This window comes from Rousettus aegyptiacus, unplaced genomic scaffold, assembly GCF_014176215.1.
Source record: "Rousettus aegyptiacus isolate mRouAeg1 unplaced genomic scaffold, mRouAeg1.p scaffold_m13_p_17, whole genome shotgun sequence".
In the NCBI taxonomy this organism is placed as follows: domain Eukaryota; kingdom Metazoa; phylum Chordata; class Mammalia; order Chiroptera; family Pteropodidae; genus Rousettus; species Rousettus aegyptiacus.
Window position 1 is genome coordinate 11,800,642 of NW_023416292.1, and position 24,298 is coordinate 11,824,939.

The window sequence follows — 24,298 nt, forward strand, 5'->3', positions numbered from 1 at the left end:
TAAAAAAGAGATTTGTATTTACTTGTATTTATTCCGAATGGCTATTTTCATTGAGTGAAGGAAGAGAAGTGAAGAAAAAGGAAAGGAAGGGAGGGAAGAGAAGAGAAAAAAAGTGAAAGAGAAAAACCTATACAATTATTGTTGATACCAAAAGTTGATCACCTCCTGAAGGGCAGGTTCCTCGGCTGCTCACAAGTGGAAAAATTCAGGGCCAACTGACATTCCACCCAGAGAGAAGAGAGTGCATGTCCCCTATAAACAATCTAATTCAAGTGCAGAAAGACAGCTCCGCTCTCCAATTATTAAATACACAAAACTGATAATTTAATGGTTCGTCAACAACTCTAAGAAGAAAACTAAAGTGAGTTTACAAAGAATTTAATATGAAAACAATAAACTAGACCTCATAATAAATCTAAACAGAAAATATCAGTGGCTTATTGCCTTGTAAACCATATGCTCTGATCCACGAACTGAGTCACATATAAAACAAATTCAGACTTTGAGGCATTACATTTCAACATAGAGGACAGTCAATAAAACCTAAGAAAAAACCCAATTTCTCTGAGCATCACGCTCCTATTAGCAGCACTGTCAATGACTCAGCGTACATCAGGGGTTGAGGAACACCGCCGACCCCTTTCACCAACGATAAAGCTCTCAGCATCCCGGCCTAGTAAACACAAGCTCCCAGTAACTCCCCCAGTGAATAAGCCCCTTTCAAAAGAGAAACAACACTAACCTCTTGATCAGAAAGCACATACTCAGCCAGCGGACTGTGAAGGTCTCCCCCAATTCGCATGCTCCAGGCTACATTCACAATCAATTCGTTATATCAAACCCCTCCTTTGTTTCCCTCCGGGCGACTGTTTGCCACCTGGTTACTTGACTCCTAAACAAATGCGTCACCTGGCTTTCCTCCAGATAACCTGCAAAGCATGCCCCTCCCAGACCACGGAACCAGCACCTAGAGATATGACTAGCTTTCTGGAACTTCTATAATGTGGTAGATAGAAAAATGCTTTCCAAGTATTTCCCCAGGACAACTTGAGGCATCTGTATTATTCGTTTAATTGAAGAACCTCACCCATTCCCTTTCTTGAACTTTCCATGAAGTCTTTGTCAAGTATCTTTCTTTCATCTACTCCAAAACTGCTCTGGGAAGAGCATATTCGGCTGAGAACAAAAAAAAAAAAAACAGGTTATAATCTCAGTTTAGTCACTGAGAGCTATCTGACCTTGGGAATCTGCCTTTGGCATCGCTGAAGCTCGGATTCTTTATCTACAAAATGGGTGATATTCGGTAAACCATTTCTATCTCAAAATGTTAGTAATTGTGAAACAGAGGACATCCAAGAAGTGATCTGTCGCCTTCAATTCAAATTTTATCCCATTCTCATTTTAAATAAGTGTTCAAGCTCCTCACCTACCCTCCCAAAGCTTCACCCCTGAAGGTTTAACTGATGACTAATGATCCATTCTAACCATTCATAACTCCTGATGTGTTCCTCAATACCCTAAGCTTCAGAATTTATCCAGATGTGTTTCTATCGACAATCATTTCAGCAACATTTGTACTAGTGTTTTCAATTAACACTTTGCAGGTTTACCTTCTACTTCACTCCTCCTTCTTATTCCCAAACTCGGATTAACACAACTGTCTATTTCCTTTCGGGGGTCAGTAAGCATTGCCTGAGGACATCACATAAACACATTAATTATATCCATCACAAATTGATACCCATCGACTCCAGCTGCTCAGCAATCCAGTAATCCACTCCTCTGCTCCCTTTCCATTGCCTAAAAGGAGTTAGTTATTCCAAGTCTTCATGGCTCACTGCCTGCTTCCGCCCTCCCCTTCGTTTACCTCACATCCATTCTTCCTACTCTCCCCACTGTCAACCATGCTTGTTTTCCAAAGCTGTATCATCCTTCAGTGAACTCAAATGTAGCTCTTCACACATGTTCCAAAGCTATCGATCACTTTTTCTATTTCTTCCATCCATTTTTCTCTTTCGTTCTAGAGCCTTTTTTCCCTGCTGCTTGGGATATATGCTTGGAACTCGCCCAAACTTTAAATAACAAACAAATTTTCATTAGACTTTCTTGAGGTTAGAGGGATCTGGGAAATGCAGCTTCTGGCTGCATCTCGGTGATTATTCCCTCGAATGGGACAAAAAGCACAACTTTCGGGGGGGGGGGGCAGCACGTTGTCGCCATCACGCCACCTCTCTCACAAGGCTCAGCCCCTAGCATTTCCAACTTCTTTCAGCAAGTCTTTTCACTAAATCTTCCTTTTCTCGGACTCACACTTTAAGAGCCGTATTCAAACAGTCTACTTCTGATCCCTTTCTTCTTGCTAATTCCTGTTTGGTTTAGATCATGGGTTTTGTGACTGTACTTATCACCTCTGCACAAAATCTTTCACGGCTCTAACTTCGGTCTGAACCTTTCTGCTAAGCTCCAGCATCACATTTTCAACACTTAACACGGCCATGCTGAATCACCCACAGCAGTTCAACATGGCAGCATCAGGATGCTTTCAGTTACAAGTAATGGAAAACTTCCCCTCATTCAATCTTAGACCATAAGTAAATGCACAGCCCCGTGTGACACGAGGCAGAGCAGACTGAAGACACTGCTCAGACGTAACGTGGAGACCTGGATCCTCGTTTCGGCACTTTTGTTGGCTCCGCCCTCCTCTGCAGGTGGGCTGCAACCTCACGCTCGTAGCAAGATGGTGTCTCGTATTCAAACACAGCATCAACCCTAGAAACAAGTGTTTCACTTCCTTAAGAGAAAAACTTTCTAGAAGGGCCACTGAATGAGATCCATGCTTATCCCTAAACCAGTCACCGACAAATGTAATGAGATTACCACACTTAGCTTAGACCAGGGTTTCTCAGCCTTGGAACTACTGATATTTAGGGTCAGATAATTCTTTGTTGTAGGGGGCTATTCTATGAACTATAGAATGGCCTCTAACCACTACATACCGGTAGCATTCCCCACTGTAATAACCACATATGTCTCCAGACATTTTCAAACGTTAGCTGGTAGGCAAAATCACCCCCAATTGACAACTGCTGGCTTAGACTAACCATGATGTAGCCTTAGAATACAAATAAGGGTAATCTTCTCTTAAGAAGACAAGAAATGAATGTTGAGTAGGCCACCAATAGCGACCACTACGGTGTCTACTTTCCAACTGTAAAATATATTTCTCCTCCTGAATTCCAAATATTGTTTAACATACCGCAGTCTAGAAACTCAGTGGCCCAAACTAAGAACCCTGGAGTCCTCTCGATAGTTCCCTGACTGCCATGTCCAATCGTCCAGCAGTCCCCGTCAATGCTGATGATAAAGCATCTTGTGGATCTGTTTTCTTCTCTCCTTTTCCACTGTCGCCTTACTACGTGTCCTGCCTCCTAGGTTTTCCTAAAGTTTTGAGAGTTATCTTTTAAAAGGTATATCTGATCAAATAACCTCCCAACTTAAAACAATGTGATGACTCCTCATTTCCCACAAAAATTGAAAATCTTCAGCCTATCAAAGAAGGTCCTCAATGATTTATCCCTTGCCCACTGCTATAGCTTCAACTCCAGACACTCCACTTGGCTAATTCTTTACCACCCCAGATTATCTATTGTTCCTCTAACTAGGCATGCCATTTCACACGTAAGTGACTTGTCTGTGTTAGTCCTGCTGCCTGGGATGACCTCTGTGCTCACTTCCTCATCCTTTTTCAAGTTCTGCACAATTCTCATGCATTATTTCTTTCCTGGTGACTTCCAATCTCCCCATGAGAAAATTAATTGTTCAAGCAGCTATATTTCCATAGTACTTATTATAAATATGATTCTAATTGAAGCGCTTAATACATCACTCTGTAACTTTATTCAGTCTGCCCAGCTAGATCATGAGCTGCTAAAGGTGAAGTGTTATCTCTGTCTACAGCAACAGTTTCGGGTATAGTGCCTAGAGCATAAGACAGCTCTAAATGCAGGGTTATGTAAATGAAAGGTTTAATTAAACTGATTTCAATGTATTTGCCCCAGATTACAGTTAAGTCTTAAGAAATAAGCCTAATCAGTCAGTTAAAAGTATTTATTTCTAATAAGACAAATTCTCTGAAAAAAATTTATATACCAGATATAATATTAACAAATACTTGTTTAATAATCAAATAACTTAGGCCGAGAAAGTGGAAATCAGTGTGACAGACAAAAATACAGCCACACCATCTATAAAATCGTTAAGAGTTCAGAGGGATGAGAATTTCCAATTCTCTGCACAATCCAGAGAGGCTGCTACCCATGTGCACTCCTGGACACCACCCAACCCTCCTCATACCTCACCCCACGATGCCAGGTATGGGGCGCGGGTCTCCGAGAATGGGCTAGGGAAGGAGTGACCGCAACAGGTGCCAAACTAGTGAAGCAACCAGGTCTGAGAAATTAAGGAAAAGCCACATTTCTAGAAGACGAGAAGGAAGTTTTCTTTTCTTTTGTTTTTAAACCTAACCAAAGAGGGACTGAGTACAAAACAAAGGGTCAGGATAAATGAAGACTGTCTGGGGAGAGTCAGCAACAGAGGCCTGATTTTAGTCTATTATTATATTCCTTATTAGACAAGAAGGCTGGGTAGACGATAAATGTCAAGAACAGAATTTAAAAACGCCTATAAACTGGAAAAGCAATGTGACGATATGTACTGAGTCATAAAGATGTGTGTTCTCTTTGTCAGAGGTCCTACTTTGGAAATCTTTGCCAGGTAAATAGAACCCAGAGGGAAACCTGTGAGCACAAAGATGTTTCTATAGTCTTCTTTATAAACGAGAGAATATGGAAACGACCTACAAATCCAACATAAGAGACTAATGACATCTTTTTACATTGACCCGATGAAATTAGCTCCGGGGACTGTGTAGCATCTAGGTGCAAACAGGTGGCGGTGCTTACGACACCTGATACTTATATTCTAGTCATAACTATATTAATTTAAAAAATCATTTGCGGACTCTACCTAAATATACCAAAAAAGAGACCGGCAATGCCAAAGAGTTAGCAATTGCTACATTTTATATTTTCATTATCTTCTAAACTTTCTATACTGTGGTTATACTACTTTTCAAAAGTTTAATTTCAAGTCAGCAAGAGAACCACAGAGGATGGTTTCACAATGAAATATCATCCATTTCCAAAGCACCGTCTTCAGGAATGTCCAGTGTTTGGGTTGATCGCCACCAAGAAAGCCAGTTTCATCTCACTTCTTGGAAAGTCCCAGGAGCTTAGAATTCAACTCAGAACTACAGTCATAAGCTTCGTCAGCATTGTCCCAAAGATTACAGATTCACTGACACTCACTTATGAGGTTTCACTCAAAAAAATCTAAAATTAGTGGGACACTTCACCATCAGGTCAGGGTGAAGAAGAGCTTGCAATTACCTGCCAAACCTTGCTGACCCCTTAGTAGGGGGCTTTCTGTCCTTAGTAGGGGGATTTCACTGAGCCTGTTGGCCATGGCGCAGGGGAGTCAGAATTCAGGAATGTTGAAGTCCAAGGGCTTCCTCTTTTTCCGCACACATAAAACCAACCTCTTAATTTCATTTAAAGAGATATAATTAGTGCCCCAATAATACAGAATCTGAATTTCTTTTCCTTTACGTGTTCCCTTTCTCTTCTAACATTTAAACAGTCCACTTGATTTTCTCTATGTTGCAATTACCCAATTGTTGTCTTCAACATTTTATCTAATTTAAAGGTTCAAGCAAAATAATTTTTTTCTCTAAAGTTAATTTCTTTTTCCTGTAAGATAACTTAAATATATATTCTCTCTGGAAAAAAAAAAAATTTAGCCCGCGTGTGCCTCTCTTCTTGATTCTTCCCCAACAAGCTCCCATCAAGTTCCACGTCACCGTTCTAGGTCTTTCTAACCACTTGTGCTGAGAAAATTGTTGGATTTGGTGGAATCAGTCTCTTGTAGTTCCTTCTGAAGTTCTTTTGTTTTCATCACAAAACCTACTTGCACTCACTTCCCTACTGTAGCAGTTTGAAAAATACGCCCAATCTACATGCGTGCCCTCTGCAGTCTGATTTTGCCTCCCATCAGGAGGCAGTCTGTTTCCCCCATCCTGATTCCAGACTGGCCTCGCTGCGTGATTTGGCCAGCAGAATATGGCGGAAGTGATGGAGCGCCAGTTCCCAGAGCAGACTTTAAGAGCATCTGCTCTCTCTCCCTCACTCATTAGATGAAGCACACGTTAGCATCCCAGATCATGGGAGACCACAAGAAGTGGAGCAAGCCACGCCAGCTGAGGTCATTCGAGAGTAGTCAGGCTGGAGCTGACTAAGTGGCTTATCTCAGAAGCACCAGTGAGGCCGGCCAAGACCAGAAGAACTACTCTACGCTCAGCAAAATTGGTGGCCCATACAACTGTGAAATTTATTAAATAATGGTTGTTCTAAACCACTGCATTTCGAGATAATTCATTACACAGCAGAAGCTAACTAATACAGCTGCCCATGCACATTCCTTAACAACAATCCTCTCTTCTCTGCCCTGCTATTTTTCTTCTTCATGATGGGCTTAAATATTTTCATCATTTAGACTATCTTTTCCCCTAAGCACATAATAGAAATCCTTACAGCTCAATGCAAATATTTTCCTCATTCCCAAAGTATTTGGAAAGGGTATTATTAGCCACGTGATACCAAAGTTAATATGTAAAATTTTCCTTAAGAATCAAATATTCAAGATTATACTAATTCAGACAATATAGAAACAAATTTTTTTCTATTTCTTTTAAGATTGTAAACTGCTGTGTGTCAGATATTTTATGTATTGTATCTCCTTCCATCTCTTCTATGAAAAAATAGGTTAATTCATGTTTTCTTGTCTTTCTGATTCTAGAGTCTATGCTTTCTCCACTATACCATACTGGCTAATGTCACTTTGAGAATATGTGAATAATACCTTAACTTCTTAAAGATTTAGATATACTAAAATTTCCATCAATTTGTAGAACTAAAACCAACATCTTTAAGTCTTAATGATTCAAGTGGCAGATGCGGCATGAGAATGGTCGCTCTTGGTCACACCATCCCCTTGAGCGCTGACTCTCAGGGTTTACCTACCCACTTTCCTGCTTTTCATCTCCTCTCACAGGTTGTGACAATGGACTAAGCCACTTTCACCTAATGGTCTGTACATGTGCCTTTCTGGCAAACAAACCGGCCCTCACCTCTAAAAGCTCTCTTTCCAGCCTGTCTTCTGATCGACAACTGAAGAAGAGAGAGGAGGAGGAGGAAGAAAGAATACAAATCAAAACATGAAAATATTCACTAGCTGTAAGATACCAATTTACTCTCATTTATGAGATTTATCTCTGGCTCTTGGTTACACATATTGTAAGCTCTCTGAACAAGCTCTACTTCTTCCTTTATATTTTGACATGATGGGTGTTCAATAAACGAATGTTGAGGAATAATAACACAAAAGTAGAAACTAGCTCCCCCTCCCCTGGGCTCCATGTGCATTCAGAAGAATTATCCCATATGGCATTTAAGTTGAACTTTATGTTTTTTCCTTTCCAAGGGTTATTAACATTAATATTGCACCACAGAGGGGATTTTTGTTTTTCTTGTTAGCCATCTCTCAGCGAGTCTGGCTGCAAGTAAATGAGATCAGCATTTCAAGAGCCAACTATTGTGTGTCTCACTGTCTGTACTTGCTAAGTGGTGCTTTCCCTAGAGTTTGCCTCCATTTCTATCACTGGCTCTATCTTGTAACGAAAATTAATGCCCTGATTTAAATGAATGATATGAAATATGATCTATTACGCCTGCTGGCATGCAGTATGCTTTGCCTCATTACCACATTCTTAGAGAATAATTAGCATCTCTAGGGATGAACTGGATATTACGTATCCAGCATTTGCAGCCACATTCAGTTGCAGTTAGAAAACAGTGGTTCTCTCCTTTCCACACATGAAGCCTCGGTTATGAGTTTTACCAGTCCTGAAATTTGAAATTATCCCCTGGGGAACACAGGTCGTGTTGCCGTTTAGTCGGTCGCATGGTATTAGGGCCCAGAAACTTCCACTTGCATAATAGTGATCCTATTGTCACAGCTTCGCACGTCTTCCAAAGTCGCTTTTACCCTTTTAACACTTTGAGTTGATAAATAAAATGGAGAACTGACGACATTTAACATTGAGTCTCAAAATCCAGTGTTCCTGTTATATTCAGATAATTGGAATAAATATTGCTTAATTTACTGGAGAACCTGCTCATGCATCTAGATCAGTATCTGTATCCGTATTTCAGATGAACATGGAAACACAGACAGATTCAATGTAAGCTTAGTGTGCTTTAAATTATCTTTATATATTGACAATTTAGAATTTAAAAAATTAACGTAAACATGCTGTATTTTCATTAATCTCAAATAAATTTAAATCAATAGTTTACTGTATAATATATCTCTCTCATAATCTACTCATCAAAAATACAGGTTATTCGGAGTATAAATAGTGTACATTAATCTTTTGTTATCAGTCTCTTCGTTTAATTTTTTTATTACAGTTTAATTTTTTTTTATTTTTCTAAATTTTACTTTTCTCCCATCTGCTAGGATTTTCAATTCCTTTAAAACATTTTCACACTTATCTTATTTCTTTAAAGAGGAGATTGTGCTTTATAATGTCTGACAATTCGAAAACCTTACATTTTTGTCGGTCTGTGTTGGCATCTGGTTGTTTCTGCTGGTTCTGGTCCTTGGAGCCTGGCTTCCTCGTGTGCTTGGTTACATTTCACAGTGCCTTCTGCATTTCACTCACGGAAACCTGTGGGAGTTCTTGGGGCCTAGTGTTTTCATTTGCTGCCGGTAGGCACACGCCGGGGACACCACCAGCTCAGGACCACCTGAAACCAAATCCCTACCAACCATTCTTTAAACAGCCTAGGTGAGGTGTATTTAAGCTACGCATCCTGCGAGCACCAGTGTTTGACTGTCGCTTCTCAAAGATCTATTTCATTTTGGTTTGGTTTTTCTGTCTCCTTCTTCTCAGCACTAACGTGACTCCTCTTACTCAACTCCCTGGAGTGGAGGGCAAGTACTGGCTTCTGGATCACCCTTATTCTGAGGGTACAGCCCTTGAGAAATAAGGTCCAATCAGCTGTGATACAGCAGGATGAGACAGAGTGAGTAGAATGAAATGAGGCAACATAGGGCTGCTCTTCAAGCAGTGACAATGCATGGGGAAGATTCACTTAGACAGGCCTGGGCATGAGGCAGACACCATGATCGACACGTCTGAGTATCATTATAGGCTTAAAAATCCTAAGTGTTGTTAATCTGTTCTCACTAAAATCAAATACTGTGATTCAATTCCCTGATAGTAAATGGCTTACTCTTTCTATACAGACCATATTCAAATATATCCGAGCTCTCATGAAACTTTCTTCACATATGTCCAGATCGTTGGAGGTTGTCAGCAATAAGTATAGCTGGACCCTCTATGAGTGAGTGGAAGAAACCGATCCCACTCCAGGGGTAAAGTTCTGCCTTGATATTAGATCCATCAGTCAGGGAGCATGAGAAAAAGGGATAATTTACAGAGACTGCCTGAGAGAGGTTACATTAAAAAGAAAATCCATAATAAATAACATGAAGACAAGAAGAACACAGTAAATATCAACATGGATGAAAATAACAATCTAGCTCTTTCTAAAAATGGCAACAGATAACAATTCTATACAAATGTGGTAGCTACTTTAAAAACATCACCTTAAAGTATCAAACACTACAGCCTTAACTTCTTACAGAAATACCAGTTATGGATCTATCATATATAAGTTTACCAAAATCTTGTACTGAGCCTATTTGTAATTTTCAAACATTACATGTATATTATTTTTTTCTCCCTAACCCTCCACTTTACCACATAAAGAAGCAGAAAATAATGTCAGTTTCTCTTCTCAAAGCGTCCATTAACACAGTACGTGGGTTTTTACTTACCTTTCCTGAATTCATTTTATGGGATTCCATCAACTGATTCAAGAAGTTGAGTAAGAAGAGATTTGTGAACTATTCTTAATTGTATACATTTGTTCCCCATTCAGGAAACAGGTCAGACCTTTGTCCTCATGGACCCAGTCACAGGGTTAACATCCATCTTTTGGGTCCTAGAATATATTTTTTCTTCTTGACCTGAATCGACTTGCATAATCCCTTTTATATAGATTTTCCTCAACTATGTGAGACTGTCATATCATTTGAACTTTTTAATTATAAAACAATGTTACAAATATTATAGCTCATAAAGCTTAGAACATGAGTAATTAGCCAATATAGACAACATGGTGTGAGTGACTTAAAGGGAATTCCATAATCTCTCAGAGCCCGACCTTCTTCATCTGTAAAATGGGGATACAAAGAACCTACCTCAAGCCAAAATTGTGTGAGTTAAATGAGATAATGCATATGAGCCCTTGGAAGGGTGTGTATTTTAAAGAGGTATAAGTTTCTTTCCTTTTCTTCTAAAACATATATGAGATGACAGAGCCTGCATTAAAATGTGATGTTGCTCTTTATTTTTACTAAGCATTTAGGAAGAGATACTGGGAAGTTCCTGGAACAGCTACCATTAGCCTACTCCAAAAGTTAATTAAGATAAAGGGCCAGCTATTGGCAAAGGGAGTCGGGAGCACCTGTAAAGGATACCATTGTAGACAAAATCTTTTTTGTGTCTCTACCTTCAGCCTGATTATTCTGATCCACCTTCAAGCGGATCCTTTCAGCAACTGAATCCCCATATTTTGAAATCTGCCTTTGCTTCTCTGTAATTCTGGCCAGCTCTTGACTCCACATTTCACTCTCGGAATTTTCCCTTAGGCCTAAATGCATCTCCGTGGTTGTCAGCCTGTCTCTGGCTGCCCCAATGCTAGTTCTCGGGTGTCCGATGCCATATCAGCTCTCAGCTCTCCCTCACGTATTTCTGCAGAAAATGGAATTAATTCAAACATGATCAACTCACCAGTGTCCCTAGGTATGGGGGCCTAGGGACTCCCTGACTCAGTACTGCCCTTTTCCAGATAATCTCACACCCAGAGGACAGATCTCTGTTCTTCTCATGTCCCTAAGCCTGTTCCTCAACCTGCGAGCTATGATAGGAAAAATAACTAAACCCAAGGGAGAAACTTCAGTCATTTGAGGAAGACAAGAAGGAAGTGGTTACTAACTAACATTAGAGAAAAGAACAAAAACGGATTTAAAAGTCTAAAAAGTTTTGCATGAATATCCTCGGTGTTAAAACATCTGGCATTTGGTGGTCCAAAACCAACATCCAAATCTCTTCTACATTAACAGCTTTCAATTCAGGCTCCTGGTCTGTCTTTCCTTTAGGATACTGTTGACACTTTCCTTATCAGAGCCAGTGTTAAAATGGATTCACTTACCTACCTGTTAGCCTCTCTGAGTGACTTCATCCCTAGGGGGGGTAAAATTTCCTTCTCTTCTGATTCATTATTGATAGACTGATAGCACAGCAATCTCTGGTGTCCCCACTTGTCTCATTTATTAGGAACGATGACTGCAGGAACTAAAGTTTTAAGATTAATCTAAAAATAACACAAGCACAAACTTAATTCACATTAACTACGTCACTGTGGAAGCCAATTGTGAGCACCTTAACATAAGTTACAAGTAGAGGATTAATCAAAAATACCACGTACACTCTGTAAATCAAGGCATCTGTAAATAAAGTCCACATAACATCAGAAAATATTTTCCTGCCGAAACTAGAGCTCCATTAAAACAAATGATTGCAGCTTAAAGAAAAACTGCAGAAGCATCCAAAACTTCTCAGGGAAACCCCCTTCAAAAATAATCATATGTTCTTTGCCAGACATAACTGAAATGCACAGCAGACTTTTAAGTCTTCTCTTGGAAACAGAGGAAATCATTGTTCTAACATACTCTTTCCTCCTTTTTTTCCTAGAGTATAAATCACACAGAGTATTCTATGTGGAAATTCTTCTGGTCCCCGACAACTGGTAAAGCCGGAGTGCCTGCTGTGAACCTGTTTAAACAGGGTAACAGGCAGAGAAATTATCTTCATACACAGACAATTTAAAAGGTGGATACTATTTTAGGACATGTCTTTATATTTATTGCTTTTTTTCCTCTCGTAGTAAACCACTTAAATTTAGCACTTTTGGGAGATTAATTATATAGGATTTATGATCTTATTAATAGTAAAATATCTCTCTCCTAACACTCCACCTGCACATCTCATTCTCCTGCCTATGTTCTTCCTTAGTTCTTATGTGTCAACTGTCACAAGCCTCTCCCCATGAACCTACTAACTTCACGTTGATGCTCACACACCAGCCAGCAAAAGCAGCTCTAGCACACCATCTCGACTGTCTGATCCTCCCTACCTTCACCGCTTCCTTTACGCCTTTGACTCTTGAACATGCTTTCTCTATGCCTGTTCCCCGCTGCCCTACACGCCACCTACCTTTCTCCCCAGCTACACCTCATCCCTTCGCCCAGGTCTTACTGAATGTCCATGCTTGGGGAAATGTTCCCCAGCTCCCTGTCCCAGCCCTGCACCCACCCTCCACAGATCTGAGAAAGTAATAGGTGATAGGAAGGTAGCAGTGTGGAATGACTAGAAGCCTGGATTCTGGACATGAATCTTGGATTTCAAGATGTCTGATGCATAGTAACTATTCAATATGCATTGACTATTACTTTATTTTCATGAAATCTGGATTTCCCACATCGTATTATATGATGTATTATACTATTACTATGTTATAATTCTTACTTTCTTAACATGACCCTCCAAATATTATAACTCTATATTGGAAAGGATCTTATCTGGCTCATTAATTGTTGCATTCTGAGCACCAAGTACTGTCTGTATAAGGCATAGAAGAGGCGCTCAATAAACATTTAATGAATCAATGAATAAGTGAATTATTGTCAGACAATGACTCTGCCTCCAAACCATGAGTTCAGTCTTCTATTTTAGGGAACTGTCATCTATCCCTACAGGTCCAAAATCCAAGAGCCACAGAACCGATCCCGCCACATCAGTAGGGACAGTGCACTCACGTTACTGCTTTGATTAAAACGGTGAGCATGAGCGCATATGGCGAAAAGGAAATAAGGGGAAAGAACGACAGTCACAGGTGTTTCCAAGATATAAATCTCACTGGTCCTAGTAGCTCTGTTGAGTTAATCTGCAGTTAGGACTTCAGATACAGGAATCCCTGGGTTTGATTCTCACTGGTATCACCTGTAGAGGTCCTAGTAACTGGTATCACCTGTAGAGGTCCTAATAGCTCTGTTGAGTTAATCTGCAGTTAGGACTTCAGACACAGGAATCCCTGGGTTTGATTCTCACTGGTATCACCTGTAGAGGTCCTGGACAGGTCTCTAACCTCTCTGATATTCATCTATACAATGGCAGAAGTGAAGTGTTATAAGTATTAAAAAAAAAACTATATAAGATGCCTAAAAGTTCTGGCTAACATTTGAGTTAGCCAGAAAAAGGAGGAAAAGGAAGGAGGAAAACAAATAAGTGGAAAAGGAAAAAGAAAAAAAGAAAAATGAGGAAGAGAAGAAAGACAATGAAAGAATTTGTTAAATCACAAATCTCATCAAGCATGGAAATTATAACCCTCTGGCTTCAAAAGCAGAACAGCTATGAAAATTAAAAACGAAAAAAAAAAGATGAATAAATGAATAGATTAATAAATGAATAGATGAATAATGAATAGTTTAATAAATGAATAAATACATAGATTAATAAATGAATAAATGAATAGATTAATAAATGAATAGATGAATAAATACATGAATAAATGAATAGATTAATAAATAAATGAATAGATTAATAGATGAATAAATAAATAGATGAATAAATGAATAGATTAATAAATAAATAGATGAATAAATGAATAAATGAATAGATTAATAAATGAATAGATGAATAGATTAATAAATGAATAAATAAATAAATAAATTTTTATTTTTATTTTTATTTTTTTTTATTTTTATTTTTTTATTTTTATTTTTATTTTTAATTTAAATGTTTCGAGGGGAACAGCAGGAGACTGAACTGGCTCCCGCCTTTAGGAACTGTCTCTTCTTCCAGAACTTCACCACGGATACCCAGTAAAAATTTTGGCTTAAAGTATCTCTCCAATCTCCACCTCCCAAATCCAATCACACTCTCTAGTGATATCCACTTCCAAACCTTCATTAGTTTTCTGTCCAGCGTATGGATTTGATATTCTAGAAGAGCCCATCCTTTTGCTCCATTCATGGATGGCCCCTTCACTCCCATTCCTATGTCCTTCGAACCCCATCAGCCCAGGGAATAATGGGGTTCCCATCTCCTCTGATTTTCATCAGGCATGGCTGCTCTGGCCTGCCCACTCCTGAAATCCAGGTGTAGTTTTTAGAGCAGCCGTGATCTCAGCCAGCTGATGAGGTGAGACCTGAGGGTTTTCACTCTAGATTTCCCTCTTACAGGACGTCCAAGCAGCGGCTAAGGATGAGTTACTTTCTTACCCTAGAGCCTTACCCTGGCACTGTCCCCTGAAGCTTAGCAGCACCCTCCAGTGGAAAACCAGTGAAAGACAGCCTTCCAGACGAGATTTGGCCGTGATGCTGGCCAAATACATGTAAGATGACAAGGTCTGGCCTACACATCTCTAAGCCATCCTGAAGAAGCTCCTCAGCTGGCCACAGGCCAAGCTGTCTGACCCAGGTTTTTCTAACCTCCACAAAGGCACCTAGGTAAAGTAGAGGTCCTGGATTAAGAAGGATGCTATCATGTAATAACAAAATGGATAAATGCACCAAGTAAGCATTTTACAAATGAAGACATTGACTATAGAGAGGTTACACCCAAGTTCACAGAGCTAGTAAGTAGCACAGCCAAACTAATTTACAAAAAAATAGTCTCAACATTTTTTTTTTTTAAGAAAAAAAAAACCTATTTGGAAACAGAAACCACACACTTAAATAACAGATGGTTAAAGTAGAAATCACAATCTCGAAAGCTAAGCAGGGTCGGGTCTGGTTAGTACTTGGATGGAAGACCACCTAGGAAGACCAGGTGCTGTAGGTGTAAAATATCAAAAAATAAAAAATAAAAATAAAAATAAGGGATCTTAAGAGGACAAAGTCCTTGCGATCTGTGAGGTCAACCAAAGATCGCTTCGCCTAAAAAAAAGAAAAAAGAAAAAAGAAAAGAAAAAGAAATGACAAAGTATTTAGAATTGAATGACAACATGAATACAACAGATCAAAATCTCTGAGATACAACTGAAGTACTCATGAAAATAAATGTATGAATTAAAGTTAAAAGACTTATGTAGCCACATTATAAATAATACGGATAAAAAGGGACAACCGAACAAAACTAAGGAGAGCAGGAGCTAAGAAATATTTAAAATAGGGCCAGAAATTAATAAAAATAGAAAATAAAAAATTAAGAGATGATCAAAACACCAGGGGCTGTTTCCTTGAAATAGACAAATTGGTCTCAACAGATCATGAGAAGAAGCCACGAGTAAGTAATATTGGAAATGAAAAATGAGTCGTCGATATAGATGCACTGGAGTTAAACTTTCTTTATGTCATCTTTATCTTGATGGTAATTTCAACGGGAAAATTTTTAGTTTAATCACCAAATACGATGATTAGAGTTTTTGAAGTTTTTTTAGATTAAAGTTACTATATGGTCCTAGTTTTCTAAGAGTTATTTGGGTTTTTTTGATAATGAATGGATATATAATTATATCAAATGTATCTGCCAAGATGATCATATGATTTTTCTCCTTTTATCTACTAATGATAAATTACAATGATTTATTTTCTAGTTTCTTTTTTTTTTTTTTTTTACTCTTGGGATAAAAATAACCTGGTCATTACATATGTTCCTTTTTACATATTGCTGAATTGATTTGTTAATTTTCATTTGGATTATTTGTATCTAGATTTATGGGGGAAGTTGACCTACAATTTTTCTTTCTTGTATTATCCTTGTGAGATATTCGGTAAAAGGGTTATTATGTTAGCCTCATGAAAAGTGTTTCCTTTTCTTCTATTGCCAGAAGGTAGTTCTGTAAAATCGTGATTATTTTTCCTTGAATACTTGGTATAGCTCTCCTGAGAAATCACCTGGGCCTAGAGTTTCATTTGTAGGCAGATATACTACCATAAAGAAATAAATGGGAGAATTTTGGGCATGGGCAAAGAATATAGAGGCAAGTAAAAGTGTGAAGATTAAGAGAAGTGACCTTTTAGTAACGTGGCAGACTAAGCTGCATGGAAGACATTCCTACAAAACAGAAATGCTGGGTAAAACTTAAATTTCCTTTTTACACAACAGCCAAGCTTAACTGATAGCAAAATAAAGAGTAATCTCCCAACTGTCTGAAATGAAAATGGAATTCAAACCAGAAGTAAACCAGTTGTCACCAAAGCAGCAGGAGAGGGTGTTGGGTCCTAATACAGGTTTTGGCTGCTAAGATTTTAATGTCCATATGAGTACAGTTTTCATGTTACCAGCCTTTTGGGATCAGAAAACTACGACGGTATCCTGTTTAAAGCCAAGCCCTACCAGTGAAATGGGGATCAGGAAAAATTCCTCACACTAACCCAGAAAATTGGCAAGAAAGCTTGCCATCAATCCAGGTCTCAAATGTGGGACATAAATCTCCTGAGAGAAACTGAAACACTAAGCCAGAAACACATAAGGGTTAGTAGGAGTTGTACTTACCGTATGGTGTAGGAATTTAAAGCCAAAAATAATTAACTCACAAGCTAATTTTAGGACCCCCAACAAAAGCAAATGCAAGACCTCTCTACAGAAACACCAGTAGAGCACAATCTGGGGTACACTAGACCCCCTGCTGAAGGCACAGTCACAGTGAACATTTAGCAACCACACAAGAAAACAAAGCACTGTGAGGGAGATTTGGCAGACGCAATAGCTGGGAGAATTTGCACCACTCTAAAAGGCAGAGAAGACACAATATTAAAGAGACTATGATACTGAAGAGCATGCTACACAAAATAGGTAGAACTGAAAAAGAACCAAATGAAATTCTGGGGGGGAAAGGGAAGGGGAAACCATGGTTATTGAACTTGAAAACTCAATGGATGACATGAGAGTGGATTAGAGCCGAAGAGAATGACATGAAGATTTAAGGAAATCGCTGAAAATGCACCAAAACTCCTTTCGAGAAAAAAAAAAAAGGAAAATATGAAAGAAAGATAAAGAGTCTTGAAGAATAGAATGAGGAGATCTAAAATACACTTACTGGAATTTTTTTTTTTTTTTTTGGAGAGTACATTACCGAATGGAAAGAGGAAAAATTTGAAAGATATGAATTATCCAGAATTGACTACAAACTTAAGTTTTCAGGTTGGGGAGGCAAATCGGGTTCCCAGCAGGAAAAATAAAATCAAATCCATGCTGAGATGCTAAATAAGGATCTTCAGGAACGGGAAGGCAAAAGAGATCATCTTAAAATAATAAAAAAAGACAGCTTATCTAAAAAGGAATGACAATTAAACTGACGGAAGACTTCTTCTCATCAAAGGCAAAAGTCAGAAAACAATAAAATAATATCTTCAATGTGCTAAGTTAGGTACAGAATGCTATACCTAATTAAATATATTCTCAAAAAAAGACCAAAAAGAATCTCGACTGTAGGAGATCATCAAGAGGATGTGACTGCTATATATTTAAAGATAAAATAAAAATTCATTAGGCACATAAATCAATCCTAAGCCAGTATGTACCTAACATGCCCTTAAAGCAAAAATTGACTAGATTTACAAGGAGAATTAACAAACCAACAATCAAAATGGGAAATTTTAATATTTATTCAAAAACCAATGGATCGATTAGGCAATAACTAATAATGAAATAGAATATTTGAATAATATAATTCACAAGCTTGATGTTAGGGACATATATAGAACTTGGCACTCAACAATTAGAAGACTATTTTCAAGTACATATAGAACATTTACAAAAATTCCTCCTCCCATTCAATCTCTATTTATTGAGTGTCTTCCACATCAGGGACCCTTCTATGTGAGGGTGTGGGGAATAGAGCCATGAAATTAAGTCTGTACCGTCATGGAGTTTATATTGAGTAGAAGATATAGAGTTTCAATAAATGGATTCACATCATCTCCATTTCAAGTAGTGCTAACTCTATAGGAAGAGAAATAAAGCAGGTCAAGAGGACAGAGTCATGTATGTGAGAAGTTATGTTAAACTGTGGCCAGGGAAGATTCTCTTGAAGAGGTGACTTTGAGCCAAGAGCCATATGAATTAATGATATAAGCAAGGATGGGGAGCAAAAGGGAACAGCGAGAGCAATGGCTCTGGAGAGGGTGTGTGCCGGGCTTGTAAGAATCGATAAAGAGCACAACATGCTAAAGGTGAAGTGAACAAGGAGGTCAGGAAGGGGAGCTGGGAATAACGTGATCTCCCTTTCATTGTAAAAGGATCTTCTGGAAGCTCTGGGGAGAGTAGCGGGAAGACCAGTTAAAGTGGCTTGGGCTAAAGGAACAGAGGTAGAGGGAGTGAGTAGTGGTCGAATTAAAATCTTGAAGGGAGAGCCAAAAGAATTCGCAGAGATGGGATACGCGGTGTGAACGAAAGCAATGAGTCCAAGGTGACCTCCGAAGTATGGCTGAACAACTGTGAGACGGTGGTCGCACCTTTACTGAGAGGAGGAACCCCGGAGAGGCCACGAACAGGGCCGGAGGGGCGCTGATGAAGGTGAGGTTCCTCTTAGGTGCCCCACGGGACGTTTAAGACCGAGGTGGTTGCTCCCGGTCCGCTTCTGCATCCGCGTTGCCCGCCCAGCCTCTCTGGGATTTACTGTGAAAACTTCTCAAACTGCCATGGAGGAGAAAATGCTCAGTCAAATTTCTCCATCATAAAACTAATTCTACCCTCACTAAGTCTATTCATCAAATAGACTTAATTTTCCAAGCAAAATTAAACACTAGCGAACGCCTATTACACTAAGTCCCTTTGCAAATATTGTCCCATTTAAACATAAATCTCCCCCTTTGTGGGACGGTGGCGGACAGTCGTCCATATCTGTGTTGAGCACCACATCCAGTGGTTTCATACTGGTAGATTAAAATCGGCAGTGAGAAGTACGTATACCATGGAAATTGCCAAATGCTACATATAAGGACCTGTCCCCACCCCCGGCTCCAGAGCCAGTGGTTTACCATTTACCATCACACTACCAATTATATCTCTATTTTACTTTATTTTATTTTTATTTTTTTATATCCTTACTTTAGAAAGAAGGAAACTGAGGCTTTAAGAGGTCGAGTGACCTGCCCAGTTACATAGCCAAGACTAAGGTTCTTTGACTTGATGTCAAGGATTCACTTACAGAATCCTCTTGAGTCCTTACTTTGTGCCAGGCTTTGTAGCAATCATTTTACGTGCTTTTACTCCTCTAATTCTCCCAACACTACAAAGGAAGTATGATTATTATCCTCACTTTAATGTTAAGAAAACTAAGACTTTGAGGACTTAGTGACTAATGATCAAACATTGATCCATTTGTTATTAGGATCCACTCACTCAAAAGCTATATGCCATGCTAACTCTACCGAATTTTACTTTGTTGAGATAAATCAAACAACTGTTAATTTCTGTTATAATGTAGAAAGGAAAAAAGAGTGAAATTATCAAAGGCACAAATCAAATAATAAAAAGTACAATAAAGATAAAAGGGGATCTCAATATTGAAGGACGCCTTTCCAACACTCCAGGAAAATTCCTCGGAAGAGGTGAAGTTTTGAAAAAACCTTTTTAATTGCAGAAGAGTAAATGTCTGGCACACGAGGAGACATTCCAACACTGGGCGCGGCTGAGGAAACTTCAAGGCCATCTGACCCAGGGGGTGGTGAACACGTTCACCTAAGAAGAGCAGGAAAGACCCTCCGGGGAACGTGAAACAATAGCAATGAGGCTTTTTGTGCGCTCTGGCAGAGGGCTTTGAAGTGGACTCAACGAACTAAACACAAAGCACGACAGATTTCACTTTGAATCTCAAATTGATATTCCAGATAGTACAGCATCTTCTTAGCATTTTATTCTCTCCTGCTTAATGAAATAACATTTTTTCTCACCTTTCCACTTGATAAAAAAAAAAAATTAAAAATTAAAGACCAAGATCCAGCTCACGCGTTTATGTCCTTCCTATCACCCATCCGTCTCACTTAACCGGCCTCCGCTGTCAGAACTTGACAAGAACATCTAAGAGTCTCCCTGAAGCATTTTCCGTGGCAATCAGAAAGCCTTCCAGCCTGAGAACTTCAAGGAATTCCTCCCACCTGCTATAAAATCGTGCTTAAAGGTAAGCTCTCAGATTTGGTGCTAATGTAAAAATTGCTCCAATTAGTGTGTTTGAAGTTTCCAAGAAAAGAAACCCAGAGGTATACAAACTTAAAATATTTTGGAACCCACACCTAATTCCCAGAATTCTTAGCTCCTATGTAATTTTCCCCATTTCAAAATTAAATACCTCAACATCTCCAAAAAAAATCAAATAAAGCTTTATTAAATGTTTTAAGAGTAAATGCTCTAAAGTATTACATGCTTTAGAAATAAAATTTGTAGTTTTAAAAAATTCAAATTATTCCAGGGACTTAAATAGAATTCCAAATATATTAATGCCTCTCTCCATAATTCCCACTAAGGACCCTGTTCCTATCCAAAAAAGAGATTAGAGCTTGGAGTCCATTGATACTCCCTGATGTAAAAATTTTTATTAGCAATTTATAGAACAGATTGAGTCTCTCTAGTAAAAGGGATAGAGTTTTCTTTTTTAAATGGTAATTACTGAGTGGTCTCAGTGTGGGTTGAATTATGTCAACCCCAAATCCATACGTTAAAGTCCTATCCCCTGGGACGTTGGAATGTGACCTTATTTGTTGCAGATGTAGTTAGTTAAGATGAAGTCATACTGGAGGAGGGTAGGCTGATATGACTGGTGTCTTTATTTCAAAAAAAGGAAATCTGACACCATATACAGAGAGGCCACTGTGGACGTGAAGGCAGAGACTGATACATCTACAAGCCAAGGAGCATCAGAGATGGCCAGCAAGCCACCAGGAGCTAGGAGAGAGGGCTGGAATAGTCTCCCTCGCGGACTTAAGAAGGAACTGCCAACATCTTGATCTCAGACTTGTAGCTTCCAGAACGTTGAGAGAATAAATTTGCCCTTTTAGCCACCCAGTTTGTGGTACTTGGTTACGGAAGCCCTCCCAAACTAACATGGAGGTCCCTTCGCCACGCCTTCCAAGGCATGTCTCCTCCATCTTACACGTTTCGCAAAACCAAAGGGGCAAAAATATAATAATAATAACTTGTAGAAAGCTATTCTTTTTCAGGAAATATTGTACATTTTGTGAGAGTTTGTATAATATAAGCCTCAGTTGCTTCATGTGTAAAATAAAGATGACATCCACCACTTAAAAGAGTTTTTGTGACTCAAATGATATAAAGCATGAATGTATCTGGTTCAGTGTCTGGTCCACAGTAATGACTCAAAAAATAAAATGGTAGCTGTTATTCCTAGAAATAAAATTATGTTACGAAGCTTGTGACAGTAAGACATGTGAGGTGTCTCTCTGGGGTCCCTGCCAGCCAGCTTCCCTCAGATAGTGTTGCCAACGGCTGACTTCGTCAGACTCCGACTCTCCCGGGGCCTGATGGTACCTTAAACTTACACCCAAGCCTCACACTGTGCAACCAGCATATCCCACTCTGCTTTATAGCATCATCGACTGTGATCACTGCCCCACACTCCTCTTTCTTACTCTTATTCTCTCCGCTTCCTCTCTCCTGACTCATTCTTTTGCCAGCCAATGCCCTAGTAAATCCTGTGGCCTCCCAAACGATCTTCCGACAGAAACTCCAATTATCTCCCACTTTAGCAGGATTCTCCACTGATGGCACCGCCTCCTCTACCACCTTCCCCAGTGGGGTCTGCTCATTCTCCAACATTCCAGGTACACTGGGGTCAAGAGGTTGGGGTGGACGTTTTATCCACTCCCTGTCCATCATTTTTTTACCTTCAGAGAAATCGCCTGCCATTTTGAGGTGCACACCACCTAGCACACCCTCTAACCCTCTTCATCATTGACAACTGCCACCTGGAGACTTCCCAATAATTCTTATTAAATAAAAATTTAGTGCCTGACTCACTGTCTTTCTCACAATTTTAAGCTAAATTCTATCATCAGTCGTCTGGCTGTGCTTACCAATAATCTCAACTTCCTGTTACTGTGTCCATCACACGAAAATCCTCAACTCTTGTGAGTCCAATACAAGCAGATTTGACCCTATGACCTGTCGTTTCATTCTGTCTCTCATAAATATTCTTCTCAACCATAGCCTATTTATTTCTTTAGTCACAGCCACTCAACAAAATCCCAGTCCTGGATCTAACCAGTGGTCAACTACAGCAGTGATGCCCTGGCTGCTTAGAGATGCTGGAGAAAATCACGTAGTGAGGCAGTGCTCAAGGATTACAAATTCACCTTCTGAACCACTAATCATCCTGGGAAACCACCTATGTGTCTGTAGTCACATTCTACCTCCAAACTGCCATTGCTCATCTAAAACTCCTCACTTAACCTTCTACCACTTTCCTCCTCTCGTCAAATGACTCTCCTTTATGCTTCTTTGAGAAAAAATGAGTCCATTAGACAAGGAGCCATTCAACATCTTGTATCCTCACCACCTTGTCCATGACTATACCTATCTATGGTCCACCTTTCTCCTTCCACAATCGAAGGTCTCTTGTCAACAACCAATCCTTCTACTCTGCATCCCATCTCCTCTTGCTTCCTGGTTTCATAAATTATATATTTTCTCTTTGGCATTTTCCATCTCTTCTACTCTATTGATGCTTTTCAAGCAGTACTTAAACATTCTCTCCTCTCTCCCATCTTAAAATGTTCTTTCTCAAGCCTAAGTTCCAATAACTAACGTTATTGAGAATTTACTGTGAGGGATTGTGCTCAGTTTTGGACATCTCTCATTTCAATCCTCACGTCAGCTTTATAGAGTAGGCAATATCATCCCCAACTACCAAAACTGAAGCACGAAAATGTCAAAGTCATGTGACGAGTAACTGGTGGAGCCAGGCTTCCAACCCTAGCACCAGCCTCCCAGAGCCTGTGCTTGTTTTTTTTTTTTTTTTTTTTTTTTTTTTTTGAGCCTATGCTTTTAACCACAATTTTCTTACCCATCCCTTCAGCCTCTTGGCTTCACAACTTCCATGCGACTGTCCATGTTAGCCTATTTAGCCTTTATTTTCGGTAGCCTTGTAAATGAACAAAGTTAAATGGAACAATTTTTTAGATTTCCAAACACTGCTCTTCTTGTTTCTCTTCCTGTTGACCTGGACTCTCCCTTCCAGAATACTTTGTAAACTTCCCTTCTGACTGGCTTTTAAATATTTGTGTTCTCCATGGTTCTGCCCTGCCTTCCTTCTTCTCTCAGGCTACACACTCTCCTTGGATGATCTCATTCATTCCAATCGCTTCAGCTGTCATCTTTCTAAGTTTCAAGTGGACAGAACAGCTAACTGGCACTATTCACACAAACACTGACAGTTGGGAAAGCTGAGGGGGTGATACCTGAAGACAGGCCACCCAAACACATCCACATAGAGAGACATTTACTTTAACAAATTCACCATCGACCAAGGTCTGGCTCTCAGACTTATAAACTCAGGAACTTTAACTTGACACTGTCAGAATATTTTAAACAATAGAGACTGATGTATAAAACTGGTGTGCCAAAACATGAGTTACCAATGAGGAATATAACTGTCTGGTAAATCTGATGTATGTTGAGAGTCTGACCAGAATATTTTCTCCCCATAAGGAAAGTTCATGAGGTTAAATCATCAGGAGACTCTTTGGTGAGCATGCAACCAAAACAAGAAGAGTTAATAGTAAGATCCAAATATGTAATGACATCATTACATATTTACAAAGATAAACAGTCTATCACCAGAGATGGAATGTTGCTTATGGGTGGACTGGTTATTTAAGTATAGAACAAACTAATACTCTGAACCCTAGATAGACGTTGGGAAAATAATAATAATTCAAATAAAATATAGGCAGAAGATCTGAACAGACATCTTTCCAAAGAAGACATATAGTTGGCCCACCGGTATATGAAAATGTGCTCAACATCACT

General features: G+C 39.2%; 1 protein-coding gene across 5 annotated transcripts in view; it reads right to left on the bottom strand.

The window, feature by feature from the left end:
• HMCN1 (hemicentin 1) overlaps positions 1 to 24,298 on the bottom strand; it is a 482,162-nt gene that overhangs the window by 324,366 nt on the left and 133,498 nt on the right. Inside the window, exon 1 of one of the 5 annotated variants that reach the window (XM_036234519.1) lies at positions 743 to 12,609. The exons of the other annotated variants lie outside the window; for them this stretch is intronic. The gene's annotated coding sequence lies outside the window, so the exon portion shown is untranslated. Of the gene's footprint in view, positions 1 to 742; positions 12,610 to 24,298 lie in introns of those variants that run through there. 5 annotated transcript variants of the gene reach the window in all.